Here is a 24,087-nt window from a genome sequence, read left to right as displayed (position 1 = left end):
CACTCCAGCCATTCCGGCCTTCCTATCCGTCCTCTGATACACTGGTAAGTTCACTCTGACCTTTGCACTTGCACAACCACAAACAACAGGATCCCTGCTCAAATGCCACCTCCTCAAAGCAGTCAGTCTGAAATAGTGCGCGCATACACACACACGCTCGATCACACAGGCCTGTATTATTGTCTGCATAGCACTTACCATTAGCTAAAATTATCTGGTTTATTTGGATTTTGTCTACTGCTCCATATTGTCTAGGCCTCCTAGAAGGTGAGTTCCTGTCTACTGCTTTATCCCAACTCCTGGCAGATTCAAACTGCTGGAATAAAGGAAATTCCCTGGTGGTCCAGTGGTTAGGACTCGGTGCTCTCACTGCCAGGGGCCCAGGTTCGATCCCTGGTCGGGGAACTAAGATCCTGCAAGCCGCCCGGCATGGCCAGAGGGAAAAAAAAAACTGCTCAATAAATATTTGTTGGTTGGCTGAATAGATATGTGCCTGCGGAACTCAGGAGAGAGAGCTGGGGGTGTAGATTTGGGAGCTGGCATCACAACAGTAACAGCTGAAACCATTTCATGAATCGGTTTGCCCAGTGAGAGTAGGTAGAAGTGGGGAAGACCAGAATAGAATCTAGGAGATGTCTACAGAGTGGAAAAGGGGAAAGGAGCCTGAGAAGGAAACCAAGAGGTGGCCAGAGAGGCTGCAGGGAAGCACTGGAGGAAGACTTGGCCTAGAAACCAGGGCAGAAGAGAGCTCAGGAGCAGGAAGTGGGGGACAAACACAGCAAAGAAGCAACTGAATAGCAAGATGCCCACTGGATTCTGGTCACCAGGAAGTTACCAGTGAACGTCCAGTTCCAGGAAAAGGAGGAGTGACCAGCAACCAATGAACATCGTTGGGTAAATGCCCCAGCCTCCTGCCATATGGAGGGACAATTCTGATGTCCCTCAGAGGGTCCCCAGCAGGACTAAGCCCCAGTGCAACAAGCTCAAAAGTACACCCTTTATTGGCTTGTCTTCCTCTCCTGTTTCATTCTTCCGACTCTACCCTCTCTTCTCCCTCTCCTCTGCTCCCTGGGATCCCCTCTCACGGAAACCTCTCATGGAAACATTAGCATTTGAACCCTTTCTCAGATTCTGCTTTCAGTGAAATCCAAAATCCAAACAGACTAGTTGTGCTTCTCATCTCTGTTTTTCAAGGAGAGAACAAGACTCTCCCTTACATCTCATTGTCCAGAACTGGACCATGTAATTGCCCATGTGTAAACTACTCATAAGCACAAGGGAATGATTATGATTGGCTTAGACCAGTCTTGACCCATTCCCTGGGGCTGGGCACAGCATCCATTGAGAACATCAAGCTACATCCCAGCTCCATCTCCAAACCATCACGATTCCCATGACGAATGAGTGTGCGGGCCCCTCACAAGGATGGCACATCTTAACCCCTGCACGACCCACCCCACAAGCTGCACCAACCACAGCTCTGCACTGCTGGATGTTCGGTTCACAGCTCCGCTCTGCAGGTCACCATGCTGAGTGCTGGGGGCCAGAATACAAGCAGTGCAAAATAGAATTCCTGACCTGAAGGGCTGTATCATCTAGACACATTACACACACAGGACTATAGTGCAAACATACAGAGAACAGCACAGTTGATTCTACATCACAGAGGGAAGCATTATCAGTCAGAAGAGACTAGGTTATGCTGAAGAAACAAACACCCCCTCCGATTTAGTTCTCCCACACTTATTTATCCCTCACAGTGGACAGGAGGTTCTGCTCCATAGCATCACACTCACGCCAGAACCCAGCCTGACAGAGCAGCAGATATCTGGATACTGCTGAGCCAGAGGGAAAGAGAGCTTGGGAGGATTTTGAATTAGCAATTGAATTCTTGGCTCAGAAGTGAAATGTGTGACTTCCACTTACAACCCATTGGCTAAAACTGGTCACATGGCCCCATCCAACCTCAGAGAGCCAAGGAAGTGAGAGCCCGCCATATGCCAGAAGGCAGAGAGACAGATATTTGGTGAACGGTGCAAAGACTTCCAGAAAGCATGAAGGAAGAATGACACTCAAACTGAGCTTTGAAAAAATAATTTAGTCTTTAATAGATGAAGTTAGGGGGGAGGGGGGAGGACCTGCCAAACAGAGAGCTGCACAGGAGAAGACACGGAGGTCTGAAAGTGCCTGGCCAGTGTGACCAAAGCCTGGCTTCATGACGGGTGAATATCAGGCTGGGATTGGGACTGGGCAGAAAGGCTTGAGTTTAGATTGTGAAGGGCTTTGTGTATCATAATAAGGGTTTTATACTCCTATAGGTTATTGGCAGTAGGGAGTTACCAAAAGATTTTTAAGCAGGTAAGTAACATGATCTGATCTGTGTTCTGGGAGGATAACTTCGGCAGCAAAATGGGAAGGAGATCGGAAGGGAGAGAGACCAAAGGCTGGGAGACTATAGGAGGAGGCTGTCATAATAGTCCAGGTGAGCAATAAGGTGAACTTGAAGCAAGGGAAGATCTGGAAGGATGCACAGGAAGAGACAGATGGAAGAGACACTTCCCATCTAGAAAGGATTACTGCCTTTTTTATACAAGAGCATAGAAAATAGTTTACCAACCCCCCATATACCATCACCCAGCTTTTTCTTTTTTGGGGGGGGCCATGCTGCATGGCATGTGGGATCTTAGTTCCCCAACCAGGGATCAAACCCCAAACCCCTGCATTGGAAGCCCAAGGTCTTAACCACTGGACTGCCAGGGAAGTCCCATCACCCAGCTTTAACTGTTATCCACACATGGTGGATTGCCAATTTTGCCTCATCTACGCCCCAGCAGCTCCTTCAGTCCACTCAATTATTTTATTTTATTTTATTTTTTTGCGGTACGCGGGCCTCTCACTGCTGTGGCCTCTCCGGCTGCGGAGCACAGGCTCCGGACGCGCAGGCTCAGCGGCCATGGCTCACGGACCCAGCCGCTCCGCGGCACGTGGGATCTTCCCGGACCGGGGCACGAACCCGCGTCCCCTGCATCGGCAGGCGGACTCTCAACCACTGCGCCACCAGGGAAGACCCAACTCAATTATTTTAAAGCAAGTCCCAACTACCATATTATTTCCTCTGTAATTTCTTCAGTATATACCCTAAAAGAGAAAGACTCTTTTTTTTTTGCGGTACGCGGGCCTCTCACTGTTGTGGCCTCTCCCGTTGCGGAGCACAGGCTTTTTTTTTTTTGCGGTACGCGGGCCTCTCACTGTTGTGGCCTCTCCCGTTGCGGAGCACAGGCTCCGGACGCACAGGCTCAGCGGCCATGGCTCACGGGCTTAGTTGCTCCGCGGCATGTGGGATCTTCCCGGACCAGGGCACGAACCCGTGTCTCCTGCATCGGCAGGCGGATTCTCAACCACTGCGCCACCAGGGAAGCCCGAGAAAGACTCTTTTTAAGAGTAACTACAATACCATTATCACACCTAAAAAATTAGCAACAATTACTTAACATTATTGAATATACAACCAAGGGCAAAATTTCCCTGATGGTCTCTTTTTCTTCTCCCAGTCGGTTTGTCTGAATCAGGATCCGAATAAGGTCCACACACTTCCATTTGGTTCTCCCTCTTTCTCTCTCTCATCATTTACCAGTTGAGGATTCTGGGTCATTTGTCCTATAGAATTTCTGAAATTCTGGATCTGAAATTTCTCCCCTTTGAACAGAAGCAGAGGGGGGAGAAGGGAAGAAGGAGGGGCCATTATTTATACAGCACCTACTATATGGCAGGCACTGGGTGGGCTCTTTACGAAGATGATCTCATTTAATCCCCACGTCAACTCTCTGAGGTGAGTACTCATTATCACTGCTTTGACAGACGAAGAAACTGGAGCTCAGAGATGTTAAGCAACCTGCCCAACTCACAAAGCCAGAAAATGAAGGAGCCAGGTTGGAACCTGGTTCTATCTGACTCCAGAACCCCTTCTCTTTCCACTGTCCCAGGGCGGGGAAGGGACTTGACCCGTAAGTGGCAGTCAGGAAGGAAACCCAGCTATCCTGACTCCTGAGGTAACTTTCGTATTAGCGATAGATACTGTGACTTCAGATGTGCCAGGTACCTTAATACATCACAAGGACCTAAATGATAGATGCATCATTAGCCCCACTTTACAGGTGGGGAAACTGAGGTCCAGAAGGGTTGGTGGCTTGTCCCCGGCACTGCAGTTGGTGAGCAGAGCCAGGGTTCACCCCCAGGTTGGTCTGACGGCACAGCCCGTGCTTCGCACCACTGCCCTCTGTGGCTCTCCTCGTGAATGGTCCCAGCCTTTCTGGTGACCTGGCAGGATGGAGCCGCGTGCCGAGGCAAGGGTCAGCAGGCCTCCTTTCCTGTCTGGAGTCTGGAGAGTGAGGTCTCACTATTGGTCCACAGTGGATCTACTCCCTTCTGCCACATGCCCCAACCAGGGACGGCACAGGCTCAGCTCACACAGCAGTGAGGCAGTGAGGGAGGGCTGGCTGTGCGGCCCCATCAATCTTGGTGCATGGACTCCCTCTCAGAGCTTTCTCACAAGGCCCCGCTCCCTGGTTTGGCAGAGCAAGGATCCAGGCGGAACCCACTCAAAGGGGAGATGGAGGCCACGCCGGGGAAGCCCTGTGAGCCCTCTTCCTCCCCAGAGCTGTCACGGACAATTGAGAGAAAAACCGGGACGTTCTCCCCCACCAGGATATTTTGTATGCTTTGCACTTGCTGCTGCGTTTCCTTCATCTAAAAGCTCTAAAATTTCAAATAAAAAGGTACAATGAAAGCATCAGCAGGATAAATAGCCACAGAGATCTGAGCTGAAACCCTGCAAGCTTTATTCACATCTTTAGAAAAACTCTGAAGGCTCCTAGTAGCAGCTGCAGTACAAAGCCTCACACTTTAATTCTAAGGCTGCCAGAAATAGGTCTGTCAGGCCTGAAATATCACTGCATTTCATTACTCTTAAATGTGCATTACCATCTCTGCCTCATTACCAGCTGGGGGGTATTCTCCAGACCAACTCCAGAGAGAACCGGGAATCTGGGACTTGTGGGGAAGGGGAAGATTGTGTTGGAGCTAGAACATGGGGATGGGAGGGGAGACCCAGAGGCTTAAAGCCTCACAAGGACACAGATGAGACGGAGACCCACGGAAGTGGAGGATGCTGTTATTAACGTGTCCCCATCAGGCAGGCACTTGGGAGAGTCTGATGTCACCAACCTGAGCGGTGAAGCCGGGAGGAGACAGGGAAGAGGCAGGCTGCTGGGGTGCCAGTGAGGACTGGCTGTTGAGCAAAGAATGGGGCCTGAAGTGGTGCGTAAAGGGCACCGAGGCCTTCATGCGTGGCGGCAGGTAGGAACTAGTCAAAGGCAGATTAGGCCATCAAGGCCTGGGGAATCTGAAATCACAGGCACAAAGCAGCCAATGAAAAATCCTGGAGGGAGACGGCTGCTGGAGATTTGGAAGTTTGGAGCCTGGAGAAATCTGCATGTTTATAATAACACTGACACTCAGGGCGGCTCTGAATAATTCAGTAGGCACTGTGATCTCGTTACAGTGCGTGTCCCTGGGGTACAAAGGGAGAGGGGCTGGATTGGCCCAGGCCGGCTGCTGATGCCTGGCTCTCTGAAAGGGCATGACAGATGGGCCAGCGCTGGCCACCACCCAGTCACGCTTCGCACGATGATTGGTTTTCAAAGGAGGACAGGGTTTGTGAATGGAGTCAGCTTGTTGCTTGCTGCCTTCGAAAGGATGCTGCTGGGTCGCGTGGCCAGCCTGGGCCCCCTTGTGAATGGGGCAACACCGGTGGGTGGTGAACAAGCAGAGGTGACTCCCCATCCCCTCCCCCTGTCCCTGATGAGCCTGAGGCAGAAGGAAGGGGGAGAAGTGCCCTAACCCTTCTCTCCGCTGACAAGTCCAATCCTCCATTGGTCTTCCTCTTTGCTAGCCCTGTATCAGCTAGAATCAAGTTCAGTTGCATATACAAAAAAATAAAAAATAAAAGTTAAGATGGAAGTTTCTTTCTCTCTCATGTAAAGAGGTCCAAAGATAAATCAGAGACCTAGGCCCCTTGCATCTGCTACTCTGGCATACTTAGTCCTTACATGCCACTCCTGGCCTAACATGGCTGCTCACACGCCAACATCATATCCACATTCCAGCCATCAGAAGCGCAGGACATATGCCAGCCCTGTTTTTTTGTTTTTTTTTTGCAATTCCCCAGAAGCTGCCACACAAAAGCTTACACTTAATAGACCGCAACTTAGTTAGATGGTTACATCGAGAGAGGCTGGGGGCTTCCTTGATTGCGCAGTGGTTAAGAATCCACCTGCCAATGCAGGGGACACAGGTTCGAGCCCTGGTCCAGGAAGATCTCACATGCTGCAGAGCAACTAAGCCCGTGCACCACAACTACAGAGCCTATGAGCCACAACTACTGAGCCCGTGTGCCAACTACTGAAGCCCACGCACCCTAGAGCCCGTTCTCCACAACAAGAGAAGCCACCATAATGAGAAGCCCGCGCACTGCAACGAAGAGTAGCCCCCACTCGCCGCAGCTAGAGAAAGCCCGCGTGTAGCAGTGAAGACCCAACGCAGCCTAAAATAAATAAATTAAATAAATATATATTTTTTAAAAAAAGATTAGGGCTGTTTTACCTATAAGCTTCTGTATCCAACACTTCTCATTAAAAAAAAAAACAAAAAACAGAGGCTGGGAAATGTGTTGTTTGTTTTCTCTGGCCATGTGTTTCCTGGCAGACAATTCTCCATGGTTCTATTCCATTTCTGCACATCTTGCAAGTGAGGCACTGACTGTCCTCCATTTTAGATTATCATTTCCAGGATACAGTGAACGTCCATAGAAGGTATATAGTGTCTTCCTCTAGAGTGAAGGGCAAGCATACTTCCCGTTATAAAAGATTTGGGTTCCCCAAGTTCAGGGTTCCTCTCCTGAAATGCAACTGGCCATCCTTGGCCATCCTTGTGAAGCCCTATGGGAACTGAGGCTGATACTCGTCTACTGCTATTGCTGTAATAAACTGCCCTTCATCTCTGACCCAGGAGTCTCAGCTCCCCAGCAGCTATCACAGGGGCTAATTTGTTAGCTTGTAAATAGAATAAAATCTCAGTCCTTCACAATTCTCAACAGTGTTCAGCTGAGAATCAGGGTTTCTGTGGGGCAGTTACTAGAAGTCTGCCACAGGTCCCTTCGAGCTGCATAAACTGTCCACATAGGTGTTTTCAGGTACCTCTGCTGCTCCCACAAGCAAACAGAGGCATCAGCCTTCAGATTAAACTCCAGCCACTTCCGGAACTCCAGCAGGTCCTGACACGTCCAAAGCTGGGGGGTGGGGTTAAAACACTTGCTCGCCTCCTCGCCTCTGAGCATTCTCTCAGGGTCCCATGGACCTCCTTGTCCCCAGGTGGTCCATTCTCAGATTCCAGGAGGATGTTGAATCCTGCTCTGGCTCTGTATCTTGAATGACATGGTGACCTTCCCTCAATTCCCTGAACCAATCCGCCCTCCTTCTCCATCCCTCACACCATTTCTTTCAGTGCCCCTCCTCTCCACTCCCCCACCCTCCCACCAATGTCTCCCGGGTCAGGGCCCCCTGACCCACCTGAGGGAGCTACAACCCTCAGTTGGCCTGTTCTGCAGCTGCCTCCCATCCCTAAGACAATTCTCCTCTGGGCAGTGAAGCTGGGGGTCCAGCGAGCCCATCTGTGCAACACCCCATCCCCGGCCCCCACTCAAGATGCTCATCTGGGGCTTCCCTGGTGGTGCAGTGGTTAAGAATCCACCGGCCGAAGCAGGGACACGGGTTCGAGCCCCTGTCCAGGAAGATCCCACGTGCCACGGAGCAACTAAACTAAGCCCGTGTGCCACAATTACTGAGCCCACATGCCTAGAGCCCGTGCTCCACAGCAAGAGAAGCCACCGCAATGAGAAGCCCGCGCATCGCAATGAAGAGTAGCCCCTGCTCGCCGCAACTAGTAGCCCCTGCTCGCCGCGCAGCAATGCCGACCCACGCAGCCAAAAATAAATAAATAAATAACATAAAAACATAAAAGAAAAAAAGATGCTCATCTGTCTGATGAGCAGCCCCCTGAGCCTCCCTTCCCTTCCTCCTGCAAGGCAGGGCTCTGGAGTCCCCCTTAACCCCTCTCACCTCTCACCTCTCACCACTGCCCCTGCCATCCAGTCCCTAAGTCCTGTCTCCTAAGTTTCTCTGGTGTCTGTTCCTTTTGCCCCAAACCCACCTCCCTGGTTCACACCCCATTGCTTCTTGTCTGGTTTCTCATAGCAGCCACCTACCAGGTGCCCCTGAACTCCAGTCCAGGCTCCACAGAGTGCCCAAGAGACCATTCCAAGAAGTAAACTGACTCGTAGCCCTCACCCCCTGCTGAACAAGGTTCAAACGTCTTCCCACGGCACCTAAGCCCTGACTGTTCCACCTGTCCCACTGGTCTCTCTAACCACCCTCTCCTAAGCCACCTGAGGGTAAGCCACGCTGGGCTACCCTGCAGTTCCCCAAAAATGCCCTGTTCTCAAGCACCCCTGCGCTTTCACACCTGCTCTCAATCCTTCTGGGAATGCCCTTCTTCACTCTTCTCCCTGCCCACTTTCTGGGCACCTACCACTTCCTATCCATCTTTCAAGACCCATCTCAAGCATGACCTCATGTGAGAAGCTGTCCCTATGGTCCTCCACAACCCCAGCAGCTGGGCTCTGCCCCCTTTCCTGCTGCACAACTGTGCACACACATTATCTCCATTAGGGCACGTCCCCATGTACGCAATTATTTGTTCACATTGTGTCCTCCTCCAGATGGTAAGATCCTGGAGAGCAGACACCAGAATTGTTCGTCTTTGTGACCCAGCCATGCTCCAAAAATCCTTGCTGAGCAAATAAATGGATTGTCTCACTTCACTCATCTCTAATCCCAAGACTCACTGGATGGTGAGCTGTGACCAAGTAACACAGCTCAAGAGAGAGGTCGCCCTGAGGGTTTCAGGCTGGAAGATGACTCCAGAATGGAGAAAGAGGAAAGTGAGGCTGGGGAGGGGTGTATGGGGGGTTGCCCCCTCATGAAGACCAAGGAATGGCAGCCAGGTAGTGAGGGGCATAGAGAAGAGTCAGGTCCCAAAGGAAATGCAGACCTGGAGCAGCATGGCTATTCCCTGGCAAGTTATGTGCATGGTGGAGGGAAGGGGGCAGGGAGGGGAGACCCAGTGGGGTCTAGATTTGAACCAGATGCTACCAGATCCAGCAGGCAGGCCCAAAAGGAATCCCCTTAGCAGCACTCTCAGGAAATCCAGGACTCAAGGTATTTCCTTGGCCCCCAGGACAGGGAGCTCAGTCCAGTGACAAGAGACGCTCTCTCCTACCGCACTGCCAAGGAAAGAGAGCCTACACAGTGAGAACTGGCTCACATATTAAAAAGCTTCACACCCTAGGGACTTCCCTGGCAGTCCAGTGGTTAAGACTTCACCTTCCAATGCAGGGGGTGCGGGTTCAATCCCTGGTCGGGAGCTAAGACCCCACGTGCCTCAGGGCCAAAGAACCAAAACATAAAATGGGGGCAGTGTTGTGGTAATTTCAACAGGGACTTTTAAAATAGTCCACATTAAAAATTTTAAAAACTCTTAAAAAAATTTAAAAAAGCTTCACACCCTAAATGCAATGTGACATCCCTGATTGGATTTGGATTTTGGAACAGAAAAAGGACATGAGGGGAAAACATGAAATCCGCAAGAAGTCAATAGTTTGGTTAGTAGTATTGCGCCAAAAAAAAAAAAAATAGTATTGCGCCAATGTTAATTTCTTCATTTTGACAAATGTACCACAGTTAGGGAAGTTGTTAACTTTAGGGGAAGCTAGGTAAAATGAAGAGTATTTGGGAACTCTCTACACTATCTTGCAACTTTTCTGTAAGTCTAAACTTATTCCAAATATATTAAAATAAAACAAAACCCCAAAAACCTTTAAAACATAAGTTCAAGATGTAAGAGGCAGAAAGAGAGAGAAAGCAAAAGTTCAAAGGGAAGGTAAAGGTGCAGAAAGTGGGATACATGTTTAATTCTTAGTTAGAAATCTGAAGACCTTTGCTGTATGCATTTATCCACTCAACAAATATTTATTGAGCATCTACTATGTGCCAACCACTGTTTTCAGAGTCGGGGTTACAGCAGTGAACAAAACAGAGCCAATCCCTGCCATCCTGGGGCTTACATTTTAGTAAGTCTAGACTCACTAGTCTACACTCTAGAGCTTAATCTGTTTGTCTAACCCCACTCCACCCTACAGGCTCCAACACTCAGCCCCCAGGACTGAAAAGCTGGGCCAGTTCCTCTCGGGGTCAGGTCACATCAGGGTCCAGGAAGGGCTTGCTTTGACCAGCGAGAGTCAGGAGGCCTGAGGTGGCCCCGGATTGTGCGCCCAGTTGGGCTGCTTCTTGGCTTCTGACTAGAGATGGAACTACATGCCTGGCCTTTCTCATTTGTAACATGAGTAAAGCAGTAAGAAACCAACTTTCTCCCAGAGATATGCTGATGTTCAGTGGGCATAAAGTGTGTTCAAAGGATAAAACTGCTTGCATTAATACGACTGTTGTAAATATTTAGCTTCAGACTAAGAAGTGGGTTAGGACCTCTCTTCTGTAGTTACTACAAACCCTCCTCCGTCCGTCGTCAAAGAACCTTCGCAATTAGAGTAAAAAATCGAGGCAAACATTGCGCGCTCAGCCAGGGTCAGGCCCACGCAGCCGCTTGGTGCTTAAGCAGTCCTGGTGCAGCGGGCAGGAAGCGCGAAGCGTCCCTGGCCTGCGCCCGCCTCGGCTCCCAGGGGAAGGGCCGGCGGTTCTGGCGCCGCGCTCTGGACGGGGATCTGCGCCGAGGGCGCCGCGACAGGTACCGGAGAGCTGACCGCACCCCTTAGGAGGCCCACACTGGCGATCCGCGCCGTGCCCCGCGAGGGGCCCAGCGCAAGCGACCCGGGGCGCCTGGCCCCGGCCCAGCCGCCTTCGGAGGGAAAGTTGTTGCTCAACCCTGAGGAATGCGGAGCCGCAGCCGCGGCGGGCGGAAGCGGCGGGAGATCACAGCGACGGCCGGCCGGGGACCGCGCTGGGGCGGCGCGCTGCAAACTTGGCCCCATGAAAACCCCGGGTGCGGCGCGCAAAGCTGGGCCGCCCCAGGCCCCAGCCGGCCCACGGCCTGGAGGTGACAACCACGCGGCCCGGTGGTGCAGCGCGGGGCTAGGATGGCCGGGCCGTTTGGGAAGGGCGGTGGCAGAGGCAGGCCCGAGGACAGAGGCAAGAACCTCTCACTGAGAACTCCAGGAAGGCAGAGGTTTTTGTCTTTTATGATCTCGATTAGTCCCCCATGCCTGCAGAGTGCCATGAGCAGAGCAGGCGCTCAGTAAACAGTTTTGAAAGTGTGATCTAATCCCTCCCGGCCTCAGTTTCCTTCTCGGTGCAACAAACGGTTTGATCTCTGAGGCCCCTAGCAACTCTGAAATTCTAGGATGCTGAGATTAAATCCCATGTGTACTGCTGTGGTTTTGCTTTTAGTTTTTCAGGGACATTTTTAGTGCTACCCTTTATGATGTGCCAGGAGTGAATTTGACACCAGATGGCTTTTTTTTTTTTTTTTTTAAATAAGAAAGAAGACAAAGGGAGGGAAAAAAATATTTTCCAACTGGCAGTGCTGCCAGCATTTTGGAAGAGAATCCAGGGAGGCAAAGAGGAGCTGTTTCAGCCTGATTCTTCCTCCTCCCGCACACTCTGCCACCCTGGCCTCCACCATAAATGGGGTAGATCAGATTGGAGCTTTTTATAGATGAGGCGAAGGGAACATCATCACAGGAAGCTCCACCCCGAGTTAGGGCTTGCTTTGTCCTCTCCTGCTCTCACAGGGGACTGGCCCCTGAGCCACAGGGGCACGGATTCCAGCTACAGGCAGGGCTCCGGCTACAAGCTGACCCTGGCGTTAATTAGAAGAACAGAGAGACACCTGGCAAATCAATAGCTAGCATTCCCCGCCTGGGGAACATTAAGGAAAAATAGCCCAAATGGCAGTGTCTCTTCCGGAATTCCTCTCTTGGATCCCAGCTCCCTCTCCTCACACAGGGAGGAGGGGGAACTGGTCCTTGCTCAGAATGGCCTCTAGCTCAGTTCTTAATATTGTGGCCAGGAGAAGAGAAATTCCTAGAATGAGCCAGTTTGGCAGTGTGTACTGTGGTGTCAAACAGGGATGGACACCTGCAGTCACACGGCTTGGGTTCAAATCTTGGCTGCACTACCCACTAGTTGTTTGACTAGCACAGTTACTTTGCCCCTCTGTGCCTTAGTTTCTTCCACTGTAAAACGGAATAAACCGCCCCCCGCCCCCCTCCACCACCCTTGTAGGATTGTTGTGTAGATTTAATGAGATAGCACAAGAAAATTGTTAGTGGTCTGCCTCTTCAACAGACCAACAAGGAACGTATTCAATGTTTTTCTTATTTGTTCAGCTTCAGCATCCCCCAAACTAGGACCTCTTGCTGGATAGGCCCTTGAAGAGCCCCACTGTGGCACTGTCACCTCTGGGTAAAGGGATCTCAATCCAGCTAACTGGTCCCTCCCTCCTCCTCCGTCACATCCCCAGGAGACTGGAGGAAGGCAGCACAGGATGAACAGAAATCATGCATCAGGCTCCAACTTGATGAATCACCTTAAAGAGATGGGGTGGGGGGAGCTCAGTAAGAAATAGGTCACCCTTAACCCTGGGGGAAGAAGGGAACAGTAGGTGAGGAGAGGGGACCATTGGTGCTAGGCTGGGAGGCTGTCACCACTGCAGTAGACAATGAGGGGATTGTGATGGTCACTGTGGTATATAATCCTATGAGGTATCCTTGATTTTCTGCTGATAAATTGTTTTCTAGTTGTTTCAGATGCAGAGCTCTTGAATCCTTTACCAGCAAGCTCCTTGAGGTTAGGTTTTATCTTTCTGTTGTGGTATCCACCACACACAAACTCCCAGGAGAAGCTACACAAAAAGTAAACACTCTGGAAGTGCTTACTGATTTGGTTGAGCTGTTTGTTATGGACTAAAGGGGGGTGTGTGTGTGTGTGTGTGTGTGTGTGTGTGTGTGTGTCCGTCCATCCATCACCCCCCCACACCCAAATTCATATGCTGAGATCTTAACTCCCAATGTGATGGTATTACGAGGTGGGGCCTTTGGGTGGTGATTAGATCATAAGCCCTCATGAATGGAATTAGTGCCCTCTTAAAAGAGATCGCATAGAGCTTTTGCCCCTTCTGCCATGTGAGCACACAACTAGAAGCCAGCCATCTACGAACCAGGAAGCGGGCCCTCACCAGATGCTGACCCTTCCTGCACCTTGATCTGGAAATGGGAATGTGAAAAATAAATTTCTCTTGTTTAGAAGCCTCCTAGTCTACGGCATCATGTTATAGCAGTCTGAACTAAGACATGTTAAAACAGAGGAACAGGTTGGGACTCTAGACTGGAGGGACAAGGGGAGACAGGTAGTAGCACTAGGGTCACCTGCTGGCCCCCAGTGTCTTTCCTTCAACCCACAGGCTCTCTCTCAAAATACTGCATTCAAACTTTTTCTCTAGAAAGTCAATGACACCTCGGTTCCCAGCCTGTCCTGTCACAGGGGAGCTAATGTCCACAGCAGAGCCGGGAAAATACATGTCTTCAGCTATTCTGTCACTCCTGGCCCGAGTGAGCCTCCAAGGCAAGCTTTGCCGCCATGTCTTCCCCTTCCTGGAATTCCCAGCCAGGACAGAGCTAACTGCTGCTCCCTGAGACATTTTCTGGAATCTCCATATGGTTCTTCACGTGGCTGGCTCATTCCCACCCTTTGGATCTCCTCTTCAGAGCAGACTTTCTGGACCACCATCTATCAAAATTAACCACCCCGCTAAGATTACCTTTCATTACCTTATCCTGTTTCTTGTGTTATTTACATGCTTATTGCCTGTCTGCTCCACTCAGACTGAAAGTTCCCTAAGAGCGGGGATCTCGTCTTCTGCTTATCACCACATCTTAGCCCCTTTCACAATGCCTGGTATATAGTGTCTACTTAATAACTCCCAGAGTTATTCCCCTTCTCTCTAGCATTTTTAGTCAATTCTTACTTATGAGGTAATTCTTGTACCTTCAAAAGATGCATCAGTCTCCTTTATTTTGAAAACTTTTCAGTCCTGCTCCTTAGCCATAAGCTTATTTTTCCCTCCTTCACCCCAGGCTACCAGGGAACTTGACAGTGTCTTATGTGTCGGTTAGGACCTTTTGGTGGAAAGCAACAGAAAACCAACTAAAAGTGGCTTAAACAATGAACAAGTATGTGATTTTTCAGAGGCAGACAGGGTTGATTCCACCTTCAATAAGGTCAAGGCTCCAGTCGCTTCTCTGTCATTCTATGGAGACCCCTGGCCTAGTGGGCTTCCCACCTCATGTCTCATTGACCAGGGTTGTATCACATGCCCAGGCCTAAACCAATCACTGGCAAGGAGGCAGAAGCGCCCTGATTGGCTGCTTAGATTTATCAACATTCATCTCCTGTGGCTGAGAGGGGTCCCCTTCCCTGAGTAGAGGGCAGCTTAATTCCAGAACAAAATCAAGGCTTACCAGCCCAGAAAAAAAAGGTAGGGAGTGGCTATTGAATCTGTGAGCTGCCCAATAACCTTCCAATAAACTGTTTTTCTGCTTAAGTTAGCCAGAGTTGGTTTCTGTGGCCTGTAACCACAGAATTCTGGCTGATGCAGCTCTGGGGCTGCACAGTGAGGAGTGACAGAAGTCGCATTCATGGTCAGGAAGAGTGATGTCAGCACACAGCCATGAGATGGAATAGAACGGCCACACAAGGAGCAGGAGGGAAATAGCTCTAAGACCCCGGAAGCAACCCGTGGGGTTTTGAGGGCTGGATGATTAGGACTTAGAGCCAGAGGCTGTATACTTCAAGAGACTTTACTGTGATTGTACCCACAGGCTGTGTAACCTGGGGAAGGTGGGTCACATGGAAGGTCAGTAAATATTGAAGTGACCACCCTCCCTTTTAAAAACTCTATCCTTCCTCGGTGTCCAAGAGGCCATCCATGTAGATGACTGAAATGACTGGCCTTTCCCACCTACCGCGTTTCCTGCAGAAGACTTGAGCAATCACACAGCCCTTTCCCCCCACCTCACATCTCGCCCTCCTCAGGGACACGCTGCTTGGTGGTTCTGCCCTGAGGGGCTCTTGAACCTCTGGACCCAAGACTCCTCTGTCACTCTGACCTGCCTCACCTTCAAACCTGAGCCTCAGACCTGCCCTCTCTGACCTTAACCTCCTTTCTTTCCGTTCCTCCTCTTGGCTACCCACTCCTCTGAGCCTGCTTTGAAGAACTTGGTTCAGTCCCTGGCACACGATCAACATCTGATTAGTGGTTATCAAGACTGTCTCATCCTCTTCTGCCTCCTGGCAAATGGCCTGCCCCAAAGCCAGTCACTTTACTGCCTCTCCCCTCCCCCATGCCCCAGTTCTAGAACGCCCCCCCAGCCCTTCACTCTCTCCCTCTCAGCTAGGGGTTACTCCCTGCCTCTTACTACCTCCATCCCTGTTCCTTGCTGCCTTCTCCACTGATTCTCAGTCTCACCTCACCCAGGCCTCACTGGGGCCCAATAATCCTTATTATCTCTGGGGGCCTCCCAATCAGGTTCCCACAGCAGCTCTTCTAAGCTCTGAAGCCCCTCTCCTCCCCTGCTCACCTCCTCCTACAGATAACCCCCTGCCTCTTTGTCAGCAGGAGCAGGGGTGTCAGGCACAGACTGGCTCTACCGTCCACCTCAGGGAGACATCTCAGACTTGTGGTCATAAGATGGTGGAGTACAGCCCTTTCTGTCCCCTTTTTCCTCTCAAAGCATCACCCTCAAAACAAGGAGAATCAGAAACAGCAACCCAAACTCCACCTTCAACTAAACTAGGAGACATTAAGAATCCTGAACTGGGCTTCCCTGGTGGCGCAGCGGTTAAGAAACCGCCTGCCAATGCTGGGGACGTGAGTTCGAGCCCTGGTCTGGGAAGATCCCACATGCTGTGGAGCAACTAAGCCTGTGAGCCACAACTACTGAGCCCATGTGCCACAGCTACTGAAGCCTGTGCGCCTAGAGCCCGTGCTCCACAACAAGAGAAGCCACTGCAACGAGAAGCCTGCACACCACAACAAAGAATAGTTGCTGGCCGCAACTAGAGAAAGCCCGCGCGCAGCGACGAAGACCCAACGCGGCCATAAATAAATAAAAATTTTTTTTAAAAAAAAGAATCCTGAACTACATCATATGAAAACAGAAAGTATATGGGAGAGTGGCAAGAAAGGCAGGCCCAGAGCATCCAGAGGCATGTGCCCACGAGAAGCAAGTGGACTCTCCCCTCAGAGAGGCTAGGAATAGGAAGGCGTGAGTAAACTAGAAGGCAGGGGTCTAAAAGCTGGGGGCTTGTTCAAAGATGTACTTAAAGTGCAATTTGATCGTCAAGAAACTCAGTGGTACCCAGCACAATGAAGTGATTTATTGTCTCCCCTTCCCCACTCATGCAGGAGACAGGAAGATCGATTCTGGAGATACAGTATTGAAACAGAGAGATTCTGGACTTTGCGACCGGGGGTGGGTCGGGGGGAGAAGAAGGAGTGGGATCAAAAGCTGAGGAGGGAGGGACTTCCCTGATGGTCCAGCAGTTGAGACTGCATGCTCCCAAAGCAGGGGGTCTGAGTTCAAGCCCTGGTTAGGGAACTAGATCCTGCATGCTGCAACTAAAGATCCCACATGATGCAACTAAAGATCCTGCATGCTGCAACTAAGACCCGGCGCAGCCAAATAAATAAATATTTAAAAAGAAAGAAAGAAAAGAAGGAAGGAAGGAAGGAAGGGAAAGGAAAGGAAAGGAAAAAAGAGCGAGGGTGGGATAAAGCCATTTTAGGTAGGCAGAAGTCTCTAAACTGTTACCTCCCAGGCATTCTTTCTCAGGAAGCTACTGGAGGATGTGCTTCATCCAAACAATGAAGTAAACCGAGGAAGAGGAAGACACTGGGTCCCTGAAAGAGGAAAAGAGCAAAGTGAATTCTTAATTACTGGCCATGGCAAGTCCCAGGGTGACAGGTGTGCTACAGGCCTCAAGAGCAACACATCTAGAGAAAAGCAAAAGGATGGAGCACCGCAGGACAAATGTCTCCAAGGAGAAACAAAACAGAACCAATAAGATTATATGACAGGTTTGGCCATATGCAAAACTGTACTGAGAAGGCGTTTTACAGAGCTGTTGAAGGGTGTGGGAAGATGGAGTCAGAGATTCAAAGAAAACCAAGCAAATAAAAAATGTGGCAATTAACTCCAGGAAAAACAAAAAAGTAGTACAAGAAAGGAAATGTAAACAGAGCACACAACAAAAAGTTATATTAGAAAAGGAAATGGAACCAGCATACTTGCCTCAAAAGTAAACAATATTTTCAAAGTCAATAATGAGATCACTGAACATGGATTTAACCCTAGATTGTGATATAAACATAATGGGGGTGGGAAGAGGGGAAGAGGCAAGGAAGAGAACCAAAACCCTCATCTACCAAGACAAGGAGTCAACAAATTAGATAAATGAACCCAGAATGGCAGCACATATATTATTTAGAAATAAGGAAGGAAATACCAGAAGACACAGCTAAAGGAGTTGAAAGCGGCTGCCCCTGGGGAGTAGGATTAAATTGGGAGAAAGGCCAGTGGGACTTCTGTGTTTATTACAAGCCCTTTAGAATGATTTGATTTGTAAGCAATGTGTTTGTATTAGCTCGATAAAAATAAATATTAATTTTATAAAGCAACTATAAAAGGAGGTGTCACATCCTCCACTACAGAATGCCCAAGGAACTCTGTGTAGACTCAGAGGAGCAAGGGTCTCCCCATCCTCATCCCCTCCCAAACGGGCATAACTCATCAGCTCAGCCCTCTTCTCCTAAATGCACTCTCTCCATCTCCTCCTGTTCTGTCGGCCATTCACAGGGTGGCTGTACTCCAGCCCTACTGAACTGTCAGGGTCCAGAACACGCTTCTGGGACTACGCATGCACCATGCCCTCTACCTGGAAGGTTACTCATTCCTATTCCACTCTCACCCCAACCCACATAGGAAAGTTTAAACTTCAGCCCTCAGCTGAGATAACACTGCATAGCCATCCTCCTTCCCAGCCTAGTCTGGGCTAAATGCTCTTCCTCCGTGTTTTCCTCCAACTCTGTGTTCCCACTGTTGCTCTTAGCACACTGCTCTGTAAATGTCCCTCACTTGTTTAGCTTTCCTACTAGACTGTAAGCTCGATGAGGACAGGAACTCATTCTTAATCACTCTAGCTCCAGGTCAGGACCTGTGACTGGTCAAAAAATAGTCAATGATCATGCAAATGGCTAAATACGTGATTCACATTTAGTAAGAGCTCAATAAAGATTTGAAAGAGTAATAAATATTCAAATGCAGACCTCCCCCTCCAACCAAAATATGCCTCCCTCCTGTCATCTCCATTCTACCCTCTATACTCTCCCTCTCCTACAAGGTCAAACTTCTCAGGCAAGTTGGCTGTGGCCAGTGCCTCAACTTCCAGTATACCCACTCCTGCCTTGATCTCGTATAGCAGCCAAGGCCCCTTCACGGGACCAGGTTCAGCTCCAGTAAAGGGATTTCTAACTGAGTTCACACTAAAATTGACGGAGCAGTTTAGAGACTGTCTGCACAGCCCGGAAGGAAAGCACCCCCCTCTTAGTTTTCTTGTCCCCGGGCCCAAAATACAGCTCTCAGAGGTCTGGCTGGGTGGGTCCCAGGCTAAGCTGAGGGGACACGGTTAGCTCTTGACTTGGGCCTAACAAAGATCCGTCTTGGCATAAACTAAGCGACTGGCTCTACCCAGTCTCTCACCTCCCTATCCATTTTGCCTTGGTTGACTCCCGGCCAGTGTTTCCAGTGGGAAAGGCGTTGAGCCCCCTGCCTAGGTGCAGGGAAGCCTGGAGGTAAGAAGCGTGAGTGCTCAGCGTGGGCCAGGTACACAGTAGGCGCTGGAGGGTAAAAATCCGCCTTGCATCACTCCCCAAACGAAGCTGGCCTCCACGAGGAGTGGGCAGAAGGCACCAGGATCCGCTTCACTGAAAAGCTTCTAGGTCGCCAGCCTAGGTCAGGGGCGTCCTGCCGCCCCACCCCCATCGCGCCACGTGACCTCAAAGGGCCGTCCGGGGTTTGGAATGCGGCAACCTCTGCTTTGCCCCCAGAGGGGCCGGCGGAGCGGCTGCGGAGGGAGGGAGGAAAGAGGGAGAGAGAAAGAAGTGGCCGCACCCGCGGCTCGGAGGACTGGAGGGGTGGGGGTGGGGCGCAGGAGGGGGCCCTTCTCTCCTTTCCCCAGTGCGCGCGCTGGGGGGGGCGAGGGAAGGAGGTGGTTTGGCTTCGTCCAGGAAACCTGTAAATACGGGCCGAGAAACTCGATCTGCTCCTGTCGCTTCCCTATTTAGGAGAAGGGACGGAGCCAGGCGATTAGTGGCTCCTGGGGGCGCAGGTCACGTGGCCTCCCAGGACTAGGTGGGGGGAGGGGGAGGCAGTGCTCCCGAGGAACCGGGATCTAGGGAAGCCGAAATCCCGGCCAGGCCCGTCTGCTCCTGTCCCAGATAGTTTCATTTGTCCTTATCTTACACGGTCGCATACTGCCCGTGGGGTGGGAGGGTCGAGGGTCTACCCCGCTGCGGGTTCGTCCACGACACGCGCCCTTTCTGAGTGCTGGGCGAGGTGTGTCTGTCGGTTTCACCAAGCCTCAGTCGGCTCCGGCCTCATTTGCAAAGCCCGGGTTAGATGTGACCAGGCTTCCGAGTCCCAGGTTCTTGTGCCTGTGGTGGCCGTCAGGCTCCGAGGCTCCGCTCCGGGTCTGGGACTCCCTGTCCTGGGTGGTGGAGAAAGTGTCTAGGAGGCTGGCGTCCTGCCTCCGAGCTTCCCTGGCTCAGTGGCCCGGGAGACCGGCAGTGCCCCGGGAGGAAAGTGCCCATCCGGACTGGCTTCCAACAGAGCCTACTGTTTGCCACTCTGTGAGGGCATGAGAGGAGTGGAGGAAAAAAGACAGTGCCTGCCCTCAAAGGAGCTTACTCTGGAGTGGGGGGCAACAGTCAAGTAAACCAGAATGAAAATACAGGAGCACACAGAAGCATCTAGGTCCCCGCTGGGGACCTGGGAGGATTTGAGGAAGAGGTGGCACTTGAATTGTATTTTAAAGGTTGAGGAGTCATCACACACCGGAGGGGGAAGGGCACGCAGGCAGAAAGAACGGCCTTTGCAAAAGCGTGGAAGCACACGATGCCAAAGAATCACAGGTGCCTCGTTCCACCGGACAGAATCACGGGTGAGTGTGGGGAAGGTGTGTGAGATGGGTGGGGTAAGCCACCAGGAGCCAGAGCCAGGCATCTGTGCTTGTTCTGAAAGTCGTGGGGAACTGCTGAATCATTCCATATAGCCAGGATCAGATTTGCATCTTCTAGGAGAGCTGGGAATGGATTTGGATTTGGGCCCTAGAGAAGGAGAGAGCGTGATGAGGAGCCTGTTGCCGGCGTCCCCTGAGAGAGGGGTAGTGGGAACGGGAAGAATGAAAAGGCCTGACAAATACTTGCCAGGGGAAGAGCCACTTGGCCTCAGGATGGATTGGGGGGGTGGGGTATGAGTGGGGAGGAGGAGTCTTGGGTGACCTCAGGTTGCTGGTGTGGGGAACTGGGCAGATGAAGGATGCAGAAGGCAAGGTTGATGATGATGAGAGTAATATTTATTGAGAACCTCCGGTGTTTCAGGTGCTCATCGCTTCACATATTATCTCATTTAATCCTCACAGTGATCTGTGAAGTGGGTACTATCATTATCCCCACTTTAAGATGAGGAAACTAAATCAAGAGGCTCAATAACTAAGTGGTGAGGTTGGGATGATGAACATGCCTGCACCTTGCACACTGCATCATCCCAAATCTGAAGCCCCAGTGAGGTTCTCCAGGCTTCCTCTACGTAGAAGCTATACCCACTACCACTGGCTCCTCCCTCCCTCCCCAGCCTCCACACCTGGCACCCCCCACAACTGTTCAGTCACTGTCACCAGATCTGTCTTTCATCCCTCGCCACCTCACCCCCAGGACCTTGCCTGAAACAGCCAGGCAAAAGCCTTGTGACAGGAGGGCACAGGGCTCCGGAACCCTGGTGCTGAGACCCCACCTTCCCAGTCACAATACAAAATGGAACTGAGACTCTGCAGGAACAATCAGAGAAAGCAAGAACATAGATGTGTTCTGTTTGTAATAAAAATTTTCTTAAGACATTTTAATGGAACATTTCAATGACATCAGAGGGTCAAGAAAGGTCTGTCTCCGCCCAACCCTGTGTTTATTTTCTGTGGGGAAAGGGGCAGGGTTCTGGAGCAAGCGTGCACCTCCCATGGAGGAAGCTCCTTCAGCTATTTCCCTTTCCCAAACCTTGGCTCAGGAACAGCCAGTCCAACCGGAGGAGCCATGGGAGACGGAAATGGCACCCCTTTGAGCCACACCCTCACTTCCCCACTGCCTGCATACAGGTGGCGGTAGGGGCAGGAAGGGGCTGTTGCTTCCCGATTGCCTCTCAACAGCCTTCCGGTAGAGGTAAAGGTAAGATACGGGGAAGAAACAGGTAGGTGACCAGAGATAGTTTGTAAGCTTTCTCTTGGGAGAGGTGTTAGGCCTCGAGAGCCCTGGCCTCAGCTGTCACCCTTGAACCTAATTAAACGGGGCCCACCCAGAGTCACACAACCAGCAACTGGCTCAGGGCCTGGAGGGAGGAGGGTATTTATGAGGCTGTTTGAGGCAGAAGTTAGGCCTCCCACTTCCCCAACCCCCTTAACTGTAGGAAAGATGCCCATCATGACCCCAGACAGCTTTCTGGGCTAAAGACCCGTAATCTGGGGACAGAGCAGTGAGAAGCCCATGGCATCAAATGTGCAAGCCCTGCCTGTCTGTGTTCCAGGCTCCAGTAAAGCTGCCGTTGCTTTTGTAGTTTCTGGGGGCACAAAGTTCCTCACCAGGCTTCACAGGGACCTTCCATCGTCTCACCTCTCTGCCCTTGGTTCTGTTAGCACCCCTGTGCCTCTGGTCTTAGAAGGGTTCTGTGTGTTTTCTTAAAAATGAACCTTTCTTTGACCTCAGAGCAAGAGGTACTTGAGGGCCATCTCCTGTATCTTTCAGGGACAGCTAGAGCCCTACACACAGAAGGCGTCCACAGCACACAGAGATGAAAGCAGTGTGGTTCCAACTATGGGTCACAACCTGGTGGTGGGTCATGAGATCCATTTAGAGAGTCATGACCAGCATCTTAAAAAAAAAAAAGAATACAATAAATAGAAAGTATCAGAGTGCATGCACATAGCAAGGATAAATATTGTCCCATGAAACTTTTGTTTGTTATCTCACAACACAAAATGTATTTCTTGCTGTGTGTCTTACTGAACCCCTGGTTCAGAGCACTGGTTAAGACATAGACTCACAAATACATAAAGAAAGTCTGCCTGCTCTGTGTCAGGTACTATATTAGATCCAAAATGAATAATACAGTCTTAATCCATCGTCTGGTTGGGAAGTCTGTAAGCAAACTATCTGTAAGAAATGATGCTAAGTGCTCTGAGAGAGTATGTAGGAGGCTATAAAGCCCTGGCTTGAGAGTGGGTATCTGGGAGGGCTTCCCAGAGGAGGTGATGCAGTCAGAGTTCTTAGCAAGAAAAGACAGGGACCAAAAAAAAAAAAAGAAAGGACAGTGACTAGGTTCTGGTATCTCTTCCATCTTACAGATAGGAAAGGAACTAGGTAAAGTGTCAAGACTCAAGTCTTAAAAGAGAACTTCTAGGGAGTTCTCTGGCAGTCCAGTGGGACTCAGCGTTTTCACTTCCCTGCCGTGGGCCCAGGTTCAGTCCCTGGTCTGGAAACTAGGATCCCGCAAGCTACATGGCGTGGCCAAAAATAAATAAATAGATAAATAAAAAGACTAATTCTAGTCCTGCCTCCTCTTCTTAACAAGCTGTGAGACCTTAGGTGAGTCAGTTAACCTTTCCAAACCCTGTTTCCTCATCTACAAAATGGGCACATCTGCTCTGTCAACCTCGAAGCAATAAGAGATCAAATGTGACAGAAAATGTATGTGAAAGTACTTTGTAAACTATAAAAGGGGGAGGGATTGTCTCTATGGAGGAGGAAATTACACTGTAGAGAGGTGAAGTGTCCCGCCCAACACTACAGAGTGGGATGGGAGGGGTGGGGGGGGAGCAGGTACCCCTCAATCCTCAGCTCCTGCCTGCACTCCCCCCTCCTCCCACCGCAGCAGCTGAAGTACCCCACTAGAGGGTGGGGGGAGGGCCCCAAAAGACCCCCTAGCAACCTATTAAAGATTTACCTCAAAAATCCTTTTCTATTCATGACCTTTTGACCTTTTGACAAAGATCGGAGGTAAATATGTGAGAACTCCTCCCTTTCCCCTTCTGTTAATGAATTAGGATCTACCCAAACTCAGTGTTTAAAGTTACATAAGCATCATTCAGATCTTCTGTACCAGCTACTTTCATTTTGGAAAAACTGCATTTCCATTAAAAGTGTTATATAAAAAAGTTTTATGTATGTATGTGTAGGAACAGAAGGAACAGGTACACGTGAGTACTGTGAAGGCACAAAGGCACATACACATCACGACCTCACCTGTCCTCATGGGGAGCAGGTGTCTGATAGTTCCTGGTGAGTTAAGATGTGACCCTCTTGCTTGTCCTCCAACCCCCAGTGAGACCTGGTGCATGCTGGGCAATGGGAACTGCAGCAGGAAGGCCATCAGCTGCCCCCACCCCCCCAGGGACCAGAAAAATCCTGACCTCCCTGAAAGTTCCTTCCTTGGCAGGGTGAGTTCCATTGAATCATAAACTATTGGGGTTGGAAGTAGCTCAGTAGTCACGCAGTGCAATCTCACTGGCTATTACTCTCACCAGCCTTGACTTGAACAGCTCCCTTTCTCCCAAGGCAGCCCATGTCACCTGTGGACAGCTG

General features: G+C 50.6%; 1 long non-coding RNA gene and 1 other non-coding gene across 2 annotated transcripts in view; one reads left to right on the top strand and one right to left on the bottom strand.

Annotated features, from left to right (window-relative positions):
* Positions 1 to 19,424, bottom strand: part of LOC136792272 (uncharacterized) — a 73,012-nt gene extending 53,588 nt beyond the window's left edge. Inside the window, exons 1-2 of the long non-coding RNA XR_010835830.1 lie at positions 18,944 to 19,424; positions 16,997 to 17,085 (exon numbers count right to left, since the gene is read on the bottom strand). This is a non-coding gene — a long non-coding RNA (uncharacterized lncRNA). The remainder of the gene's footprint in view (positions 1 to 16,996; positions 17,086 to 18,943) is intronic.
* Positions 333 to 405, top strand: TRNAE-CUC (transfer RNA glutamic acid (anticodon CUC)). The gene has a single exon. It is a non-coding gene; the product is annotated as a tRNA-Glu (tRNA).
* Positions 19,425 to 24,087: the final 4,663 nt, after the last annotated feature.

Source organism: Kogia breviceps, chromosome 12 (assembly GCF_026419965.1).
Source record: "Kogia breviceps isolate mKogBre1 chromosome 12, mKogBre1 haplotype 1, whole genome shotgun sequence".
Lineage (NCBI taxonomy): Eukaryota > Metazoa > Chordata > Mammalia > Artiodactyla > Physeteridae > Kogia > Kogia breviceps.
This window is presented reverse-complemented; position numbering and strand designations above follow the sequence as displayed.